At 42.0% G+C, this 22,595-nt stretch overlaps 1 protein-coding gene across 3 annotated transcripts in view; it reads left to right on the top strand.

Moving 5' to 3' along the window:
• LOC109895605 (glutamate receptor ionotropic, delta-2-like) overlaps positions 1–22,595 on the top strand; it is a 521,177-nt gene that overhangs the window by 37,276 nt on the left and 461,306 nt on the right. The gene's annotated exons all lie outside the window — the stretch shown is intronic.

The raw sequence follows: 22,595 nt of genomic DNA, 5'->3' as shown, positions 1-22,595 counted from the left end.
AACCACTCCTTTATTGGGGGTGTCTTGCTAATTTCCTATAATTTCCACCTGTTGTCTATTCCATTTGCACAACAGCATGTGAAATGTATTGTCAATCAGTGTTGCTTCCTAAGTGGACAGTTTGATTTCACAGAAGTGTGATTGACTTGGAGTTACATTGTGTTGTTTAAGTGTTCCCTTTATTTTTTTGAGCCGTGTATTGAGGACTATAAACGGCTGCGAGTAACCCAGACGTGAGCTGCCCAGTGACACAAGCCTACCAGACAAGCAAAATGCCTTTTATGCTCGCTTTGAGGCAAGAAACACTGAAGCATGTATGAGAGCACCAGCTGTTCTGGACGACTGTGTGATCACGCTCTCGGTAACCGATATGAGCAATACCTTTAAACATTCATAATGCTGAGGGGTCAGACGGATTACTAGGACATGTACTCAAAACATGCGGACCAACTGGCAAGTGTCTTCACTGACATTTTAAACCTCTCCCTGGCCGAGTCTGTAATACCTGTAACGGCGTTCTTCGTTTGTTGAAAGAGAGTCGGACCGAAATGCAGTGTGGTGGTTACTCATGTTTTTTAATGAAAAAATGACGGTACATGAAATAACGAATAAATACAAAAACAACAAACGGAACGTGAAACTTATTACAGCCTATCTGGTGAACACTACACAGAGACAGGAACAATCACCCACGAAATACAAAGTGAAACTCAGGCTACCTAAATACGGTTCCCAATCAGAGACAACAAGAAACACCTGACTGATCGAGAACCGCCTCAGGCAGCCCAAACCTAACTAGACACACCCCTAATCAGCCGCGATCCCAAATACAACAAACCCCAATACGAAATACAACACGTAAACCCCTGTCACACCCTGGCCTGACCAAATATATAACGAAAACACAAAACACTAAGACCAAGGCGTGACAATACCTACATTTCCAACAGACCCCCATAGTCCCTGTGCCCTAGATAGCGAAGGTAAACGGCATTAATTATTATCGCCCCGTAGCACTCACATCGGTAGCCATGAAGTGCTTTGAAAGGCTGGTCATGGCTCACATCAACTCCATCATGCCAGAAACCCTATACCCAATTTGCATACCACCCCAACAGATGCATAGAAGTCAAGGACCAAAAGGCTCCTAAACAGCTTCTACCCCCAAGCCATAAGACTCCTGAACAACTAAACGAATCAAATTGCCACCCGGACTATTAGCATTTGTTTTTACACTGCTGCCACTCGCTGTTTATTATCTATGCATAGTCAATTTACAAATTACCTCGATTAACCTGTATCCCCCGCACATCGACTCTGTACCAGTACCCCCTGTAAATAGCCTCATTATTGTTATGTACATTTCTTGTGTTACCTTGTGATTGATTACATTTGTTTAACTTCCATTTATTTTGTAAATATTTTATTAACTCTATTTTTTGATCTGCATTGTTGGTTAAGGGCTTGTAAGTAAGCGTTTCACGGTAAGGTTGATTTGACTCGACTTGGACCTTGCGACTTGAGACTTGCTTGACTCAAATAATAGTAACTTGGTTCTACCTCTGCATGACACCCTCTCATATTTAGGCAGTGTGATCTAAAATGAGGTCAAACGGAGGGGGGGAAATAGCATTATCACTCTAACTCAAATTTGATTCCTCTTCCCACTATTTTTTTTCTCATTTGAATTTGCTGTAAAGTGTTATCTCCTTACCGCAGTGAAGTAATCTAAGATTAAATTATAAGTGATCCTTCTAACTCCTTATTTGACTCTTTCTTGGTAAAATAAAGGTGAATAAATATCAATACATTGCATAGATTACAACATACAACAACATGCTGCATATTTATGTGTGTGAAATGTTAAAGCACTGCTTTGAAGTGAACTATAACAGTAGCTAAAAGCCATGAAGTCTGTACTATATCGTATTATTTCACTAGCTTCACCAGGCTTCCATTTTACTGCCGTCAGATTTAATAAAGTTCTCTTTGAAGTCGAGCTATTTGAAAATTAATACGAAAGGTTGATTGTCACCGGATTCACTCTCGACTCAATTACGTAACATTTTATTATGTAGAGTTGGGAACGTTTCATCTTTTACTGGACAGAATAAAATGTTCGGCTCAGCCAGGCTTGCACCGTGGCATGGCTGGCTCGATAAAAGTTGTGCAAATATATAAGCCTACATGCTCGGATAATGTCAGGAAGTGAGTGGGCAGGCAGCACAGCACAGCACAGCATGCAGCCACTGAGACCACAATATAGTGTGCATGAAATTCTCCTTTAATAAGAAGAAAACCTTTTTTTCGCTCACTGACGATTTCCTATGCAGTGATGCAGTGCGGAGAGTTCAGAGTAAGATATTTGAGGGACAGGTGAAGTGAAGAGAGGAGCATGACCCCATGATGAAACATCTCTTCTTCTCTAACCACAGCCACTCTGACCTGAACTCTTCTTTGCTCTAACTTTTTTTTCTCATTTGGCAAGGATCAACTAGAGGCCATGAGTAACTTGGTGAAAAAAAATGTTTGGCCTATAGGGGGAGCTTTTAGATGCAATCTCACTTGGACCCTACTATCCGCCGCCCCGTTTGACCAAGAGACTTGAAACCTTCTGTGTAGGTGACTTTCCTAATGCTGAGCACATTTGCCTCAAGGACCCATAAGGTCTGACAGGATATATTTTTATCCATCTAAGCTAAGGGATTGGTTAAGTGGTGGCAGAGATTTTGATAAATCAGAACATCTGATTGTACGTGTCCATTTAACACTAGAACCGGTAAAGCAGTCATTCTGCTCATAAATAAAACATGTATTACTCTGACATTTTTTTAAGTCATGTCCCCCTCCATCCATTACTTTTCCTAAATAAGTCTATATACACTCTGCCGTTGTTAGAATCTTAATATCACAAACAGAACTGAAGATATATCCAGTTTTATGAGGGCATGTCATTTTTTGAAGGTTTTCCCCGGTGCCCCTCCTTTTTCCACAGTAGGACCTGCTCCACTCCTTCTCCCTACACTGGAATGTGCTGTGCCCAGTTGATAATCACCCTAATAATTGCCTCGCAACTGAACCTAAACTATACTGAAACAAATCTCACACATACAGTGCCTTTGGAAAGTATTCAGACCTCTTGCCTTTTTCCACATCTTATGTTACAGCCTTATTCTAAAATGGATTAAATATATTTATTTTTACACAAGCGAAAACAGGTTTTTAGAATTTTTTGCAAATGTATTAAAAATAAAAACCATAACTTTTAGCGTAAGTATTCAAACCCTTTGCTATGAGACGTTCCAACCTGACATAGCTTCATAGGATCTGAAAAGAAGAATGGGAGAAATTCCCCAAATACAGGTGTGCCAAACTTGTAGCGTCATACTCAAGAAGACCCGATGAGGTAATCGCTCAACAAAGTACTGAGTAAAGGGTCTGAAAATTGTAAATTAGCAAACATTTCTAAAAACCTATTTGCTTTGTCATTATGGTGTATTGTGTGTAGATTGATGAGGATAAAAAAATATTTTATCAATTTTAGAATAAGGTTGTAACGGAACAAAATGTGGAAAAAGTCAAGGGGTCTGAATACTTTCCGAAGGCACTGTATAAAAACGAATAATTGAAGTAAAGTACAGTAGGATGGGGGAGAATGGGTGAGTTGATGAGCGATGGGGAAGCGAACGATGCATAATTATGTCATCACCAATTTTGAATGAAGAGAAGACGGCCATTCTATTGTATTGGTATATTCAAATTATAAACTGAACATGTTATGTACCCAGTATCAGTCCACCAAATCCAAGCAGTTTTATCAGTCCACTCTGACCTACTTGGAGTACACAGTGAAAGTGTGCATAATTGACAATGGCAAGAAGACAAAGAAGAATGGATGCTGTCACGTCCTGACCTTAGTTCCTTTTTTTTGGTCAGGGCGTGAGTTGGTGGGCATTCTATGTTTTCTATCTCTATGTGTTTGGCCTGGTATGGTTCCCAATCAGAGGCAGCTGGCAATCGTTGTCTCTAATTGAGAACCATACTTAGGTAGCCTGTTTTCCAATTTTAAGTGGTGGGTGATTGTTTTCTGTGTCTGTGTTTTCCATTCAGAACTGTTTTGGTTTTTCATTTATTTCTCTTGTTCTTTTGTATTCTGTGTTCAGTTTATTAAATATATTATGGACACTTACCACGCTGCGCATTGGTCCGATATTTCATACTCCTCGTCAGAGGAGGAAGAAAGCCACTACAGATGCACATGCTGCGTTAGTGCTGCCAAATCAAATCAAATCAAATGTATTTATATAGCCCTTCGTACATCAGCTGATATCTCAAAGTGCTGTACAGAAACCCAGCCTAAAACCCCAAACAGCAAGCAATGCAGGTGTAGAAGCACGGTGGCTAGGAAAAACTCCCTAGAAAGGCCAAAACCTAGGAAGAAACCTAGAGAGGAACCAGGCTATGTGGGGGGGCCAGTCCTCTTCTGGCTGTGCCGGGTGGAGATTATAACAGAACATGGCCAAGATGTTCAAATGTTCATAAATGACCAGCATGGTCGAATAATAATAAGGCAGAACAGTTGAAACTGGAGCAGCAGCACGGCCAGGTGGACTGGGGACAGCAAGGAGTCATCATGTCAGGTAGTCCTGAGGCATGGTCCTAGGGCTCAGGTCCTCCGAGAGAGAGAAAGAAATAGAGAATTAGAGAGAGCACACTTAAATTCACACAGGACACCGAATAGGACAGGAGAAGTACTCCAGATATAACAAACTGACCCTAGCCCCCCGACACATAAACTACTGCAGCATAAATACTGGAGGCTGAGACAGGAGGGGTCAGGAGACACTGTGGCCCCATCCGAGGACACCCCCGGGCAGGGCCAAACAGGAAGGGTATAACCCCACCCACTTTGCCAAAGCACAGCCCCCACACCACTAGAGGGATATCTTCAATCACCAACTTACCATCCTGAGACAAGGCTGAGTACAGCCCACAAAGATCTCTGCCACGGCACAACCCAAGGGGGGGGCGCCAACCCAGACAGGATGACCACATCAGTGACTCAACCCACTCAGGTGACGCACCCCTCCCAGGGACGGTATGAGAGCCCCAGTAAAGCCAGTGACTCAGCCCCTGTAATAGGGTTAGAGGCAGAGAATCCCAGTGGAAAGAGGGGAACCGGCCAGGCAGAGACAGCAAGGGCGGTTCGTTGCTCCAGAGCCTACAAGATCTGAACAAAAACGACTCAGATGTCATGGAAGAAGTAAATCATGATATATCTGATGATTATTCTTCTGATTCTGAGCCTCAGCCTGAATAACCTACACCCCCGAACCCTACGCGCAAAAAAACAAGAACGGTGTACACTGAGCGCACCACTACCAAATTAAACGGTGAGACAGGAGAGCAGAAGGGAAGGCACCATTTAGATGGAACAAGCCTGGGACAATACTACGGGCAGATTATCTGCACAAAATGTCATCACTGAGAAAGCAGGCCCTAGATCTCAAGCAAAAAACATCAGCAATGCTCTCACCAGCTTTCATTGTTTGTGTCATGGACGTGCTACAACATTCAGGTACTGAGGCTAACATGCTGACCACTCAGCCTGCGTAGCATGCACGAGAGTTGCAAAATAAATGTACACATACATGTTATTCAATCATTGTACCCAGACTGCTCGAGCGAATCAACGTGCGTCTGTGTAGCCAGGCGCTAAAATATGACTTTTATTTGTGACGCTTGACGCCCTGTAAGTCCCGCCTCTCCCATCTCCCCATTGGATTTTAGGAGCATATACCCACATGGTTGATTGAAGGATGAACTGAGGTCCACACTCCAGTCCAGTTGGTGGTGGTAATGCACCTTAAAGTTGGTTGCCAACCGCCATATAAAGTCCAAAGTAGAAGAAGAAGCCCAACGGAGGAGAAATTACTATCTGTGAATTAATTGTCGGAGTAGAGGACCTTGTGCATTTCAGGTAAAATAACAACACAATGTTTATATCCCAGGACAAATTAGTTAGCAGCAGCAAGTTAGCTAGCTAAATTGCCATACATTTTTAATGCTTTTCGATCTGTCCCCAAATTAATATAGTTGGTTCAGAGTTTGTTTTGATATTTCAACCTGCGTGTCCTGATCGAGTCTTCTGTGGGTGGACAAAATCAACATTCGTGCGAGCAGTGTGGTCAGCATGGAAGGCACACACGTAGCAAGGAAACACTGCCTGGGATATGTCTGTTGATGAGCTGGAAGCCTTCATTTCAATCCTGTATGTTTGTGGAGCATTCCGTGGAAAGAGTGTGCATATGGAGAGCTTCTGGTCAGACATGGATGGGACACTTTTCTTTGGAGAAACCATGTCACGGGATTGCATTTGGATGACAAAGAAACAGAGAAATTCACCATGGTATCAGACGTATAAATAATTGACTATCCTTGACTGTCATATCGACACTTATATTCATTATAATGCCATTATTACTTTTGTTGTGATTTTCACTATTTGTCAAGCACACTTGGTGATTATAATGATATTTAGGCTACTGATGTTTTCATAATTTGACTGTGCGTCTTGTGTCTTGCGTCTTGGTGGTTGGGTTATTTTAGGCAATTGTTTCAATTTTGTTGTTATAAAAAGACGCTGTTACCTTGTTCTACACATACACTTTCTGTTTCATAGTTGTAAAAAGGACACTCCACGAATAAAATCGATTGAACAATTAAAGTGTTTTTATTTATTATTCTGCAGTTTTTTATATACATATAGCCTACAGCAACAAACTAATGAAAATGCTTGTTGTGTTAATAAAACAAGTATTCTAATGTTATCTTAGACCTTCATAAACACAACCAAGAGATTGTTTTATGATAGCATACATGAAATGTATTAATTATACTGTTAAATTGTTGCAGTCAAAATAACTGCTCAATAGCTTGAAGGGAGGTCCCTCGAGGCCCAGCAGTTTTAGTGTTAAATCCTTTGTAAATCCACTCCATAATGGACTATCAACTTCAAAAACGTTTTAGGGTCATCAAAGACATTACCGTGAAGTACCAAATTAAGCTTGACATTGATATTTTTTTAAAATGATTAAACTATTAACAATTCACTTTTTTGAAAATGTAATGCTTAAAATAATCATAACAAATCTTCTTCTCATGGCCTACAACTCAGATTCACAAAAATGTCTTGACTTAGTTTGAGAAAAGTTAAGGGATTGGTCAAAGAGTTATTGATAAATCAAAATTCTGATTTCACATGTCCATTTAAGCCACTGTAAATCCACGCCACAGTGGCCTATCAACTTGAAACTGTTATATCAAATCAAATGTTATTTGTCATGTGCCGAATACAACAGGTCGACAGAGTCGATGTGCAGGGGCACCGGTTAGTTGAGGTAATATGTACATGTAGGTAAAGGTAAAGTGACTATACATAGATAATAAACAGAGAGTAGCAGCAGCGAAAGGGGGGGGGGGGGGACAATGCAACTAGTCTGGGTAGCCATTTGATTAGCTGTTCAGGAGTCTTATGGCTTGGGGGTAGAAGCTTTTGAGAAGTCTTTTGGACCTAGACTTGGCGTTCTGGTACCGCTTGCCGTGCGGTAGCAGATGAGTCTATGACTAGGGTGGCTAGAGTCTTTTGACAATTTTTAGGTCCTTCCTCTGACACCGCCTGGTATAGAGGTACTGGAAGGCAGGAAGCTTGGCCCCAGTGATGTACTGTGCCATGCGCACTACCCTCTGTAGTGCCTTGTGGTCGGAGGCCGAGCAGTTGCCATACCAGGCAGTGATGCAACCAACTCTCGATGGTGCAGCTGTAGAAGTGATTGAGGATCTGAGGACCCATGCCAAATCTTTTCAGTCTCCTGAGGGGGAATAGGTTTTGTCGTGCCCTCTTCACGACTGTCTTGGTGTGTTTGGACCATGTTAGTTTGTTGGTGATGTGGACACCAAGGAACTTGAAGCTCTCAACCTGCTCCACTACAGCCCTGTTCATGAGAATGGGGGCTTGCTCAGTCTACCTTTTCCTGTAGTCCACAATCATCTCCTTTGTCTTGATCACGTTGAGGGAGAAGTTGTTGTCCTGGCACCACATGGACAGGTCTCTGACCTCCTCCCTATAGGCTATCTCATCGTTGTCGGTGTTGTGTCATCGGTAAACTTAATGATGGTGTTGGAGTCGTGCCTGGCCATGCAGTCATGAATGTACAGGGAGTACATAAGAAGACTGAGCACACACCCCTGAGAGGCACCCGTGTTGAGGATCAGCATGAAGGATGTGTTGGTACCTACCCTTACCACCTTGGGCGGCCCGTCAGGAAGTCCAGGATCCAGTTGCAGAGGGAGGTGTTTAGTCCCAGGGTCCTTAGCTTATTGATGAGCTTTGAGGTTACTATGGTGTTGAACGCTGAGCTGTAGTCAATGAATAGCATTCTCACGTAGGTGTTCCTTTTGTCCAGGTGGGAAAGGGCAATGTGGAGTGCAATAGAGATTGCATCATCTGTGGATCTGTTGGGGCGGTATGCAAATTGGAGTGGGTCTAGGGTTTCTGGGATGAGGGTGTTGATGTGAGCCATGACCAGCCTTTCAAAGCACTTCATGGCTACAGCCGTGAGTGCTACGGGTCAGTAGTCATTTAGGCAGGTTACCTTAGTGTTCTTGGGCACAGGAACTGTGTTGGTCTGCTTGAAACATGTTGGTATTACAGACTCAGTCAAGGACAGGTTGAAAATGTCAGTGAAGACACTTGGTCAGCGCATGCTCGGAGTACACATCCTGGTAATCCATCTGGCCCTGCGGCCTGGTGAATGTTGACCTGTTACTTACTCAAGTCTTACTCACATCGGCAATGGAGAGTGTGATGACACAGTTGTCCAGAACAACTGATGCTCTCATGCATGTTTCAGTGTTATTTGCCTTGAAGCGAGCATGAAGTAATTTAACTCGTCTGGTAGGCTCGTGTCACTGGACAGCTCGCAGATGTGCTTCCTTTTGTAATATGTAATAGTTTGCAAGCCCTGCCACATCTGACGCTCCTTGAAAGCGGCAGCTCTACCCTTTAGCTCAGTGTGGAGGTTGCCTGTAATCCATGGCTTCTGGTTGGGGTATGCACGTACGTTCACTGTGGGGACGACGTCAACGATGCACTTATTGATGAAGCCTGTGACTGATATGATGTACTCCTCAATGCCATCGGAAGAATCCCAGAACATATTCCAGTCTGTGCTAGCAAAACAGTCCTGTAGCTTAGCATCTGCTTCATCTGACCACTTTTTTTATTGACTGAGTCACTGGTGCTTCCTGCTTTAGTTTTAGCTTGTAAACACGAATCAGGACGATATAATTATGGTCAGATTTGCCAAATGGAGGGCGAGGGAGAGCTTTGTACGTGTTTCTGTGTTAGGAGTAAAGGTAGTCTAGAGTTTTTTCACCTCTGGTTTAGAGGTCGACCGATTAATCGGAATGGCCGATTTAATTAGGGCCGATTTCAAGTTTTCATAACAATCAGAAATCTGTATTTTTGGACCCCGATCTTTTTCTTATTTTTTTACACCTTTATTTAACTAGGCAAGTCAGTTAAGAACACATTCTTATATTTAATGACGGCTTAGGAAGGGTGGGTTAACTGCCCTGTTCAGGGGCAGAGCGACAGATTTTTACCTTATCAGCTCGGGGGATCCAATCTTGCAACCTTACAGTTAACTAGTCCTTGTGCACTCCACAAAGAGTGAAAATGTATATTTCAGAATCTAGACATACTCCATATGTTAGTGCACACTATAAGGACTATTATGATACCAATATGTTGTCTGTATCATGTACAGTTTCTCAAAAATGGTTTGTGATACAAATGTAAAAAGCATGTCAAACATCCTTCGTTCTATTGAAGTTCCTATGTGAGAATTGCTAAAACAATCTGAGTAACCAAAAATATGTTCTGCTCCCGCTGGCGTGGAATTGCCCATAAAGAGAAGAGAAGTAATTCTCTTATAGGGGGCCGATGGGAACGGTGGGGAGCCTGTTGTGGCTGGTGCAAGCTGACCTTCACTCACAGTGTAGGAGTCAGGCTGCCAATGAGAAGAACACAATTTTGTGATGGAGGAAGAGGAGTAGGAGATGGAGGGAGGGAATAATGGATGGAGTGAGGGAGGAGAGGGGGAGTTGAAGGGTTTTGCAGCGGGGTGCCATTGAGCTTGAGGTCTTGAATAAAGAATTGGTAAGAATCAGTGCTTCACTCAACAGGCAGTTCTAGAGAAATCCTGCTCCCTTTGTTACTCTGCAGACGGTCTGAAAAAAACAACCTTGCTCAGACCAATGGAAAGCCTTGGTGCTATCCTAGAGAGCTGACAAAAACACCTCTCTTTATTCCGTTTACAGTTCCCATGATGAAGCATGACAGTTTGGCATGCTATGCCCCATGAAGCCTCCATTAATGTGGGCTTCTGAGTGTCACCGTGATGTAGATCTGCCATGTGTGCCTTAACACCATACAGAGACAAGAACAGGGGATAGAATGCAGGTCCCAAGGATGACTGGTCACCAGAGACAATAAGTAATACCATTTAGTTAATGTACTCGTGTCAGGCTGCCTGCTTTGCTATCCTTTTACTGCAGTGAGCTAAATCAGGGTCACACAGAGTGTTTCTTGGAAGTCTTTAAAAAAAATCTACTTTGAAACAAAAGTATCCACCTCACAAACATGGGTACGGGCTTAAAAAAAGAAGACACCTGCACAATGTCAGATATAGAGTTGAAATGTATTACATTTTTAGTTTGCATCCCAATTTTACACTTTATATACTGTATAGTGCATTTGGAAAGTGTCCCTCATCAATCTACACTCCATAATGACAAAGCGAAAACAGGTTTTTCGACATTTTTGCAAATGTATTAAAAATAAAAACAGCCCGCTTGGAGTTTGCCAAAAGGCACCTAAAGGACTCTTAGAACATGACAAACAAGATTCTCTGGTCTGATGGAACCAAGATTGAACTCTTTAACCTGAATGCCAAGTTCATGTCTGGAGGAAACCTGGCACCATCCCTACGGCGACGCATGGTGGTGGCAGCATCATGCTGTGGGAATGTTTTCTAGTGGCAGGGACTGGGAGACAGGATCGAGGCAAAGATGAACGGAGCAAAGTACAGAGAGATCCTTGATGAAAACCTGCTCCTGAGCACTCAGGACCTCAGACTTCCAACAGGACAATGACCCTAAGCACACAGCCAAGACAACGCAGGAGTGGCTTTGGGACGAGTCTCTGAGATTCCTTGAGTGGTCCAGCCACAGCCCGGACTTGAACCCGATCAAACGTCTCTGGAGAGACCTGAAAATAGCTGTGCAACCTGACATAGCTTGAGAGGATCTGCAGAGAAGAATGGGAGAAACACACCAAATACCGGTGTGCCAAGCTTGTAGCATCATACCCAGGAAGACTCGAGGCTGTAATCGCTGCCAAAGGTGCTTCAACAAAGTCCTGAGTGAAGGGTCTGAATACATTTGTGAATGTGATATTTCCGTTTTTTTTATATATATTTGCAAAAATGTTTTAAAAAACAGTTTTTGCTTTGTCATTATGGGTTTTGTGTGTAGATTGATGAGGGGGAAAAAACGATTTAATCAATTTTAGAATAAGGCTATGACGTAACAAAATGTGGAAAAAGTCAAGGGGTCTGAATACTTTCCGAATGCACAGTGCATCACAGAAGACTGAAATATAACAAAACCGCTTGAAATAGAAGCAATTATGAGAAATATTAATAACATTCAACCCATGAGGCCACTAGGTCATTTGACTGCAGGCAAGGGTTATGAGACCTCTGATTAATACTTCTCAAGATAGCACATACTGTAGTAGTAGTAGTCAGTGACAAACATCGGAGCTAAGGGCTGGGCTTGGTTAAAACCCTGGGTAGGAGACCAAATGAAAAGCTGTAGATTGATCAACACTCCAGTAGGAGGTATTGCCCAGTCTATAGTTTTTTCTGATAATGAATATAACTATCAGATCTGACATTGTTTCCAAGGTACAAATTCAATATATTAGAAAATGTATCTATCTATGTTGAAAATTGGTTACAATGATTACATAATTCTGTGGTAAAAATTTCACAGTCAAATTGATTTATTTCTTTCAAATGTAATGTTTTTTCTGGTTTTGTTAGATTCTACGTCACAATACGTTGACAATTTACGTTGAAACAACATGGATACCACCAGTTTGTTCCCAGTGGATGTAACTTGCTTCATGGAGATCCCTCATACTTATTTAGGGGAGACTTGAAAGGAGGAATGAGCTGTGACTGTTCTGTAGAAGACAAGCCTTTGGTCTATAAATGATCCACACAGTCATGTGTAAGAGGTTTCGATTCCCAATCACAGTGCCCCACGAGGGGAAAGACGATCCAAACTTTTTGGGGGGAGATCCTCTAGCGCTGTAACCCACATGTTAAAGATGTTTTAAAGAAGCCAATTTATTTTAACCTATTGCACCATGGAGACTATGACCTAGTTAGGAAATGTAAATAGGGATTTGATTTGAAGGGGCATATTAATTGGAACAGATGCCTTCTCCATTATTAACATCTCTCACAGTGTACTTGCGTGAGCTGCATTTACCCCCGTGTCTGTCCTCCCGCTGAATGCTTCAGCCGTGGTCTTAATCAGGGGCCAATAAAAACTTTCTGAGGAAGGTCCTTTCTGAAGATAGACTGAATAAACACACGGTCATGGCCATCCACGGGGGGTCCTATGAAATCAGTCACCAGTCTCCACTTCCTGGTCTAATGAACACACACTCTGACACTATCACCCAGGGGGCTTCAGACAAGTCATGCTGACCCAAGGGACAGCCTGTATAAGAGACATACATTGACTTGCGAAAGTATTCACCCCCCCTTGGCATTTTCCCCATTTTGTTGGCTTATAACCTGGAATTAAAATAGTTTTTTGGGGGGTTTGTATCATTTGATTTACACAACATGCCTACCACTTTGAAGATGCAACATCTTTTTTTTGTGTGAAACAAGAAATAACACACAAAAAAACTATTCAGCCCCCCAAAGTCAATACTTTGTAGAGACACCTTTTGCAGCAATTACAGCTGCATGTCTCTTTGGTTATGTCTCTATAAGCTTGGCACATCTAGCCACTGGGATTTTTGCCCATTCTTCAAGGCAAAACTGCTTCATCTCCTTCAAGTTGGATGGGTTCCGCTGGTGTACAGCAATCTTTAAGTCATACCACAGATTCTCAGTCTGCAACGTTCATTATGAGCAACTTTTACCCTACCTGGGTTTGCTGCAAGCATATCAGTTTGTGCAACAGAAGCCACAAGCTGCCATCAGGGACCAGCACTGGCATTTACAGTCTATAGATCCACAAACCGATCAGTCCAGGTCAAGCTACTTTGCAGCTTATCTGACTTCCCTCTTCTTGCTACCACAGCTTTGTTGCTTTACAGCATCTTCAATTCTCCCTGCGAAGGCAAAAAGCCTGTAAAATACACACCATCCAATTTACTAGACCGGAGTGGGAGTGTTATTTTTTATCAAATACTTTGTTCTCGGTGTTCTTGCTCCACTGTATTTGTTATATCATATTTTCAAAAGTTTTTATTTTATTTTATTATTCCTATAAGCAATAGTATGTACTTTTCTTTATCTCAAGTGTCTATTTGAAATTAAAACATTTGCATTGATACAGTAGTTGGGGACTTTTTGTAAAGATATCATGTTTGAGACATTTTGATGCAAGAATGTAAGGGGAACAATATAAAATGACCTCCCAGCTCCAGGGACATAAATCAGCCATCAGGGAACACTGTCATGAGTAAATTGAATTCTGTGCCTTTATGATTTCATATTGTTTATCCATTAGATTTGATGTTCCAGGTTGAAACGGGGAACCTGGATGAAGGGAAAGTCACTCACTCCAAGTACTGTATGCGGCAAGAGAGTTCTGCACAGTCCATGAAGCACCAAGCAGTCCAAAGCACAAGGTCGCAGAAATCTAGGGCAGTCCCTCCTCCGGCTCTCTCTGTCCACCACCTTACTATCACCTAATGGTTTCTCCCCCTCAAGACCTTGACACTTCACCCTCCCCCGCTGTCCATTTCTTTCCCCCTCCCCCTCCCTGCTTGGCATGATTGATGACCATGATCCCTTGCTTTTGGGCGGATTATTAACGCTCTGCAGCGGGTTGGATGGTGCGCCATAAATTTCCTTTATGTTGTCATTACTTACGCTGAAGTGCCCGACAATAATGGCTGCACCAGTTGCATGTGCCTTACAGCCTCAGATCAAACTCCATGACTTCTCTGCCGAAGGAAAATAGCAACATTAATGGCATGTTAATAACTAAATATATTCACTGTTGTTATCCAAATCATTCCAAAAGGTAGGTTTAACAAAGCAAATAAAACGTAACCATACCTTTTATAAGTCATATATCATCAGGGATACTATTTAGGCCTATATAGTATTTGCAAAGTCGTGAACAGTTATTGTTTCAATTCAACCCAGGGTTCAACAAAAAATAGGCAATACATATAGGACTAGGGTTTCAAGCTTTGGTTGATTTCACATGTAATCTTCAAGTTAAAAGGTAGACTCAGCAAAATGACATTGCCACGGCCAGCACCGCAGTTATGGAGATGAGCGAGATGTTCACAGGTTTGTTTCACTGCGTGGTAGCCAGGTTGCCAAAACAGCTGAGAAGTTGAGCCTCCAATTCTTTAACTTCCAATTGTGTTTGGTTGTCATGCAACCAAACACAATTGCCAAGAAACTGTCCTGTAGCTTAGCATCTGCTTCATCTGACCACTTTTTTATTGATCTAGTTACTGGTGCTTCCTGCTTTAATTTTTGCTTGTAAGCAGGAGTCAGGAGGATGGAATTATGGTCAGATTTGCCAAAAGGAGGGTGAGAGAGAGCTTTGTATGCGTCTCTGTGTGTGAAGTATAGGTGGTCCTGAGTTATTTGTCCTCTGGTTGCTCTTTTAACATACTGATAGAAATTTGGTAAAACGGATGTAAGTTTCCCTGCATTAAAGTCCCTGGCTACCAGAGCAGTGCCGCCTCTGGTTGAGCGTTTTCCTGCCAGCCTCCGACTGTGGTGGCACTTAAAACGTCTGCCTTCTTCTCCGGCGCCATCTTACCAAACCTGATCACCTGATTGCTCCACCAGGCTAGGTTATGAAGGTGAATTGGGACGAAACTCTAAACTTTTTTTAAAAATTTGACCGTGTCAAATGTCACCAACCTGACTCAAGTGTCCTCCCTGTTCCATTATTAGGAACGCTAACAACAAGTGCATGTCTGTGTGATGCTGAGGGTCCCCATGCTGGTGTTCTCTATGTTGAACATTCGGTTGCAAACTGGACATCTCTCAAACAACTGCAGAAGACAATTCTCATAAACAATGTACTTCCTCATCTTATGAGGTGGTGTTTACTGGGAGGGCATCTGACAGGGTTATACAATAGACAACCAAGTGGTACATTGCATTTTGTTATAAGGAAAGGACTTTTTGATAATGCACACCAAAATGACTACTACTTGTATCTGCTTGGCTGGGGAATTAACCTACTAGTTTATCAAACCGAGTATTTTTTTATACATCTTTTCATAAAACATAAAACACATAACTGTTATTGTTGAAGCCGTTTGTGTCAACAGGGTCTTGGGTCAAGCTAATTCTAGTTCGTCACGCCACAAAGTCATAAAGGCCCGAGTAACAGGCTTTTATTTTTTTAAATATATTTTTTTACCTTTATTTAACTAGGCAAGTCAGTTAAAAACAAATTCTTATTTTCAATGACAGCCTAGCGGGGAACAGTGGGTTAGTTGCCTTGTTCAGGGGCAGAATGACAGATGTCAGCTCAGGAATTCGATGCAGCAAACTTTCGGTTACTGGCCAAACACTCTAACCACTAGGCTACCTTACACCTACATTTTACTGGCTACTCGTTTCAGTTTATTTCCCCATCTTTGGGATTGAACTGCAGAGGGTAAACAGTGTGGTATTTGATGGGCGAGAATAGCTCTATGGCCCATGACATAGTGTTTCCAGGCTTGTGCTGCAAAAAGTCCTGACAGATAAATAGTGCACACTCTTCTCTCTCTTTCTATCCATCCTGGTATTCCATCATTCTGTATTCTCTCCTCTGGCCTATTTCCTCTCTATCGTCCTGAGAGAAAAAGCTCTTATTTCCTGTACGCAACCTTGAACCTGCACACTGATTTGTTGTAACCAGCACGTAGGTACACATTTTCCATTCTCTGGCATCCTGCTTAAGTAAACCAGATGTGTGGGTGGGTGTGTGTGTGTCTGTGTGCGTCTGTGTGTGTGTGTGAGTTTGTGCGTGTTTGAAGAACTGTCGAGTGTAAATCCCTTACATCAGACAGATTAAAGTAGGGGCAGAATATGTATATCGTGTCGTGGCCTGGGGGTTGCAAGGTAAAACACACTACGAAAAGGAAAGAACACAGAAATAGTCACGTCAATGACAATGCAATTTAGTGCAGTAGTAACACACAGGAGATTGCTTTGTTTATGAAGGTCATATGGCTTAGGTATCGTTTGAATAGCTTGCCGTGGCTGAGTGATTTTTTAAATCATATTTTGAGAATAATCCAATATACAGTATGTTCCTTTGCTGAAAACACAGTTGAGAGATTACCACAGGGGAAGGAGAAAACTGCTCTACGTTCTACGGCATTGTTTTTCAGTCCTGGCCCTTGGGATCCACAGGGTGTGCAGGGTTTTGTACCAGCCCAGTCACACCGGATTCAACTTGTCAAAGACTTGACTAGTTACATAAGGTGTGATAATTAATGATCGGCTGAAACAAAAGTCTGCACACCCCCGTGGGGTCTGCAGGACCAGAACTAAAGGACATTTCTATAAGGGCTTTTTAGAATCTCTTCATAGAGAATCGTACTGGAATCTTCTTTCTCACTGCCATGTTAGATGGGTTGAGAAAGAAACACTCGGGTAATACGTTTCAAGGTATTCCATGTATGCTGTCGGTTTTGGAGAAAGTCTAGGCCAGGGGTGGGCCATCATTTTTTGCTTAAGGGCCACATCAGGATTTCAATTTTTTTTCGGAAAGATTTGTTCCTCAAATGCAATCTTCGGGGCAGAAAAAGGGCAGTTATTTGAAAAACGTATCGGTCCATTGTAATTTCTACATACTTTCTATCTAGTTTCAGACGTTCAATCGTGGCCTGGAGTGTTTTTTTAACCCAAAATGATTAAAAAAAATTTTTTTTTACTGAAACCTCACACAGGCCAGATTGAATGGGCTGTTATCTCTCTCCTGTCTTCCATATGAAATGTGGCACACTCTGCTCACAGTCCAAAGAGCTTAGACCTCAGACCCTTAGTATAGATGTCGGAGCACGTCTAAATCTGATGGGATGGTACCATAGCTGGCATGAATACATGATCTGTACAATGTGTTTTCCACAAATGTGCCTCTCAGTCGTGTGATCCTTTGAGAAACATTTGAAGAGTTGCATTCATTAGGATATTTCAGAAATACTGCAGTTCACAGTGTTCTCACTTGGAAGTCGATAAGACAAAGAAAGGTTAACTATGTGGGCCTGTGTCTTCACAGGCACATGGCAGGGGTGTTTCATGACAGAACTAGCCGCGTATGAAAGTGCGCTATGATCTGACTTGCAGCTCTGTAGTATCTCCAGACATCATAAGGTTTTGTTCTTAGATCCCCCCCCTCAGATGTGATGGTCCAAATAGAGCACAGTGTCCTCAGTAAACCAGGGTGGTACAGAAGAGCATGTGGGCCGCATGGCAAGGCTTTGAAAGCATCGCTAAGCCCAACACGCTCATTATAGCCCTATAGTCTGATCACTGTTTTGAAGCCAAATATACACACATGCCGTCCTTTGCTGCTTTTGGTGAAGCTAGACTAAGCTAGACAAAGTCAATGCTTGATCAATACAGTATCTACAGTGAAAACACTGGAACTATTGATATAGCAGGTCAGTTAGGACATCTACTTTGTGCATGACAAGTCATTTTTCCAACAATAGTTTAATTTATAATTCACTGTATCACAATTCCAATGGGTCAGAAGTTTACATACACTCAGTTGACTGTGCCTTTAAACAGCTTGGAAAATTCCAGAAAAATTATGTCATGGTTTAGAAGCTTCTGATCGGCTAATTGACATAATTTGAGTCAATTGGAGGTGTACCTGTGGATGTATTTCAAGGCCTACCTTAAAACTCAGTGCCTCTTCGCTTGACATCATGGGAAAATCAAAAGAAATCAGCCAAGACCTTAGAAAAGAAAATGTAGACCTCCACAAGTCTGGTTCATCCTCGGGAGCAATTTCCAAATGCCTGAAGGTACCATGTTCATCTGTACAAACAATAGTACGCAAGTATAAACACCATGGGACCACACAGCCGTCATACTGCTCAGGAAAGAGATGCGTTCTGTCTCCTAGAGATGAACGTACTTTGGTGCGAAAAGTGCAAATCAATCCCAAAACAACACCAAAGGACCTTGTGAAGATGCTGGAGGAAACAGGTACAAAGTATCTATATCCACAGTAAAACGAGTCCTATGTCGACATAACCTGAAAGCCCGCTCAGCAAGGAAGAAGCCACTGCTACAAAACCACCATAAAATGCCATACTACGGTTTGCAACTGCACATGGGGTCAAAGATAGCACTTTTTGGAGAAATGTCCTCTGGTCTGATGAAACAAAAATATAACTGTTTGGTCATAACGATGGTCATTATGTTTGGAGGAAAAAGGGGGAGGCTTGCAAGCCGATGAACACCATCCCAACCGTGAAGCACGGGGGTGGCAGCATCATGTTGTGGAGGTGCTTTGCTGCAAGAGGGACTGGTGCACTTCACAATAAAGATGGCGTCATGAGGAGGGAAAATTATGTGGATATATTGAAGCTACATCTCAAGACATCAATCAGGAAGTTAAAGCTTGGTCACAAATGGGTCTTCCAAATGGACAATGACCCCAAGCATACTTCCAAAGTTGTGGCAAAATGGCTTAAGGATATCAAAGTCAAGGTATTGGAGTGGCCATCACAAAGCCCTGACCTCAACCCTAGATCATTTGTGGGCAGAACTGAAAAAGCATGTGTGAGCAAGGAGGCCTAAAAACCCGACTCAGTTACACCAGCTCTGTGTAACGGCTGATGGTGGAAGGAGGTGAGGACCAAGGTGCAGCGTGGTACGTGTTCATATTATTTATTTGAAACTGAACACTAAATACAAAAATAACAAAAAGGAATAACCGAAACAGTTCTGAAAGGTGAAACAAACACTAAGCAGAAATTATCTACCCACAAAATCCATGTGGGAAAAAGCTACCTAAGCATGGTTCTCAATCAGAGACAACGATAGACAGCTGCCTCTGATTGAGAACCACACCCGGCCAAACAAAGAAATACAAAACGTAGAACAATGAACATAGAATGCCCACCCTAGTCTAAAAACCAAATAGAGAATAAAAGCCTCTCTATGACCTGTGTGTGACACTCTGTCACGAATGGGCCAAAATGGGCCAAAATTGGGCTAAAATGGGCCAATTGTGGGAAGCTTGTGGAATGCCACCCAAAACGTTTGACCCAAGTTAAACAATTTAAAGGCAATGCTACCAAATACTAATTGAGTGTATGTGTTACGGTTTTCTTCCGTCGAAGGAGAGTTGGACCAAATTTCAGCGTGGTAAGATAGATACATGTTTAATAACAAAGAAAAAACAAACAAAAAACAAACAATAAAAAACCTATACAGCCTATCTGGTGACAACTAACACAAAGACAGGAACAATCACCCACGAAACACTCAAAGAAAATGGCTGCCTAAATATGGTTCCCAATCAGAGACAACGAGAATCACCTGCCTCTGATTGAGAACCGCCTCAGGCAACCATAGACTTTGCTAGAACACCCCACTAAGCCACAATCCCAAAACCTACGAAAAACCCCCAGAAATAAACACAACACAAAATAAACCCATGTCACACGCCTGACCAAATAAATATAGAAAACACAAAATACTAAGACCAGGGCGTGACAGTATGTAAACTTCTGACCCACTGGGAATGTGATGTATGTAATAAAAGCTGAAATAAATAATTCTCTCTACTATTATTCTGACCTTTCACATTCTTAAAATAAAGTGGTGATCCTAACTGACCTAAAACAGGGAAGTTTTACTAGTTTTACTAGGCATTGTGAAAAACTGAGTTTAAATGTATTTGGCTAAGGTGTATGTAAACTTCCGGCTTCGACTGTAATTGCTACAGGCAGATGGTCCATTAAAGGATTCTCAATGGAGATTTTCCTGTGTTTGAGCAAACTGCAGTCTTTTTGTGAGGTCCGGTGTGTCGGCTGAGGAACCTGTACAGGGAGAGCAATTGTCTTGCAATGTCACTGCTCGAGATGAGAGTGGAGTACTTATCCAGGCTCTTACAATCGTTTCACCCCATTAATGTCTTTCAAATGGAATACTCTCCACTGGATTTGAATCATTCAAGGATCATTCCCTCTTCAAAGGAAAAACATGTATACATTTGCACAAAAGTTCTTCCGGATGTCTGATCTGTACACGAGATTTTCACAGCATCTTTTGTCTCACATCTCTGTATTAAGCTGCGTAACCAGCTGTATGAGCCAGAGTCATGGAACACAATTCTTGGTCATCATGGGATGTCCTTTGCTGTCCGTCATAAGACATTCAGACAATTTTTTTGTAATGAATAATTGAACACATTCGTAGTTGATGTGATAGGCCTGAAGCTTGAAGATGTTACCCTTTAGCATGACCTTTAATATTTGTTCTAGTAAACTGTTGCAGGTATTCAGCAATGCTTTAGTCTATAGAAAGGTAATATGTTCAACCCACAAGGCTTACAAGGCTTAGACAAGATGGATCAGTTTTGGCATTGCTAAGTAAGGACTCTTTAAAGATGACCAGTATGGGGAGAGACAGAAACAGTTTGTCCGAGAGACATGGCAGCGATCCTTGGTACTCCATCAGACAAAAGACTAGAGTATCCGTTTAGTTTTCTAATTAAATGTTTGATTTGAGCGGTTCAGTTTCCTTAATCCTTGTTAATTACCTAATTAGAGTGACTCTGTTTAGGGAGCCAAGACAGCACAGAGAAAATTAATTTTTGTTGTGATGTTTGATCTCCTTCTCAAAAGGTATGCAAAAACAACGACAAGACCGAACAAGGAACCATTTGTTTTCCTTGGAGAATAGGGTTTAGGGAACTTGGCACCAAGTTCAGCAGGCTCTGGGGTCCTTTGCAATTGAGCAGAGAGGGACCAAGTCCTGAGGAAAGGAGATTCGTAGTGGACAGTACCCAGTGGGACCATGAGCGTGATGTGCTTCTGCACAATTAGTGAAATGACTTCTGCTGTCCAATATTTGGGGAAAATGTTGGAGAATATAAATGTGTGAGCTTTCTCTCAGTAACAAATAGGCACAAGCGTGGACAGAGGAAGGATTGCTTGGGGATTTGTGAGTCATTTGTCATTGAAGTGGAGAGGATATTCAGCCACTGTTGGAGGACAATGGAAGATGATAAAGAAGCATTTTTATAATCCAAGTTCCATTGTCCTCCAAGAGTGGCTGCATCCTCTCCAAGATTCTCCTCAAGATTCTTGCAACAGGTGTAGGTTTGTGTGTTTGATAAAACTACAGAATTGAATGTACAGACCATTTGTAACACAATGACTTCATCCCACATCAAACTCTTCTCATTTAACTGAAAAGTGTTGGTTGGGGAATATCAAAGCGAACCAAAAAAGAGCTAACCGAAATGATAGTGAGAGCTGAACAGATTGCTAAAGCAGATTGGAATTTTATATGCAATTTCCCAGCTCATATGTGTAGATGACTGCTCTTGAAATCCTCTGAAATGAGGAAATAAATACTGTATCTGGTTATTTTTATGTGTGCTTATCCACATCGTATCATTATCCCATAAATTATTAAAGGGGAATTTAAGAGAACACATTCCATTCTCCCCAATGTGGCTTTGTGTAATGCTTATTAATCTATATTAAGTTTTCTCTGGAAAATTATCTGAAGGCTGGCTTATGCTAGGAATGGTAATGCGAGGCTTCTGTGTGGTTTTTGTCACTGACTTGAAATGTCAGTGGGGGTTATAATAGTCTAATAGTAGTTACAAAAAAATCCCCAAAAATGTTTTGGATTGAAGTATCGGGTGGATTCTGTGTCTGTATCTGTATCTATAGAATAGGTCCACTTACCGCACAACCTCTGTCTAAAAAAAACGACCTTAGGTCGTAGGGCACAGTAGGTCTGACATACAAAAATTGCTTAAGTTAACCCACAAAGACACCATATACACAGTATTCTCTAAGCAAGCAAATCGTGTATTATTGAGACTCATAGGTCTACATACAGTAGCGCTTGGCTCCATCCTCCAGGCCACCAAGTTTGCTGCAGTGATGAATAAAACAACAGGCTTGGTTTGTTATGTTCTGCTGAGTCGCAGGGTTTTAAAGGAACTAGCTGCTAGCAGACATCTGGGTTGCCACCGCTCCAGACACTCCC

The sequence above is a fragment of the Oncorhynchus kisutch genome, linkage group LG8, assembly GCF_002021735.2.
Source record: "Oncorhynchus kisutch isolate 150728-3 linkage group LG8, Okis_V2, whole genome shotgun sequence".
In the NCBI taxonomy this organism is placed as follows: Eukaryota; Metazoa; Chordata; class Actinopteri; order Salmoniformes; family Salmonidae; genus Oncorhynchus; species Oncorhynchus kisutch.
The sequence above is the reverse complement of the archived record's forward strand: the minus strand, read 5'-3'. Positions and strand labels throughout refer to the sequence as shown.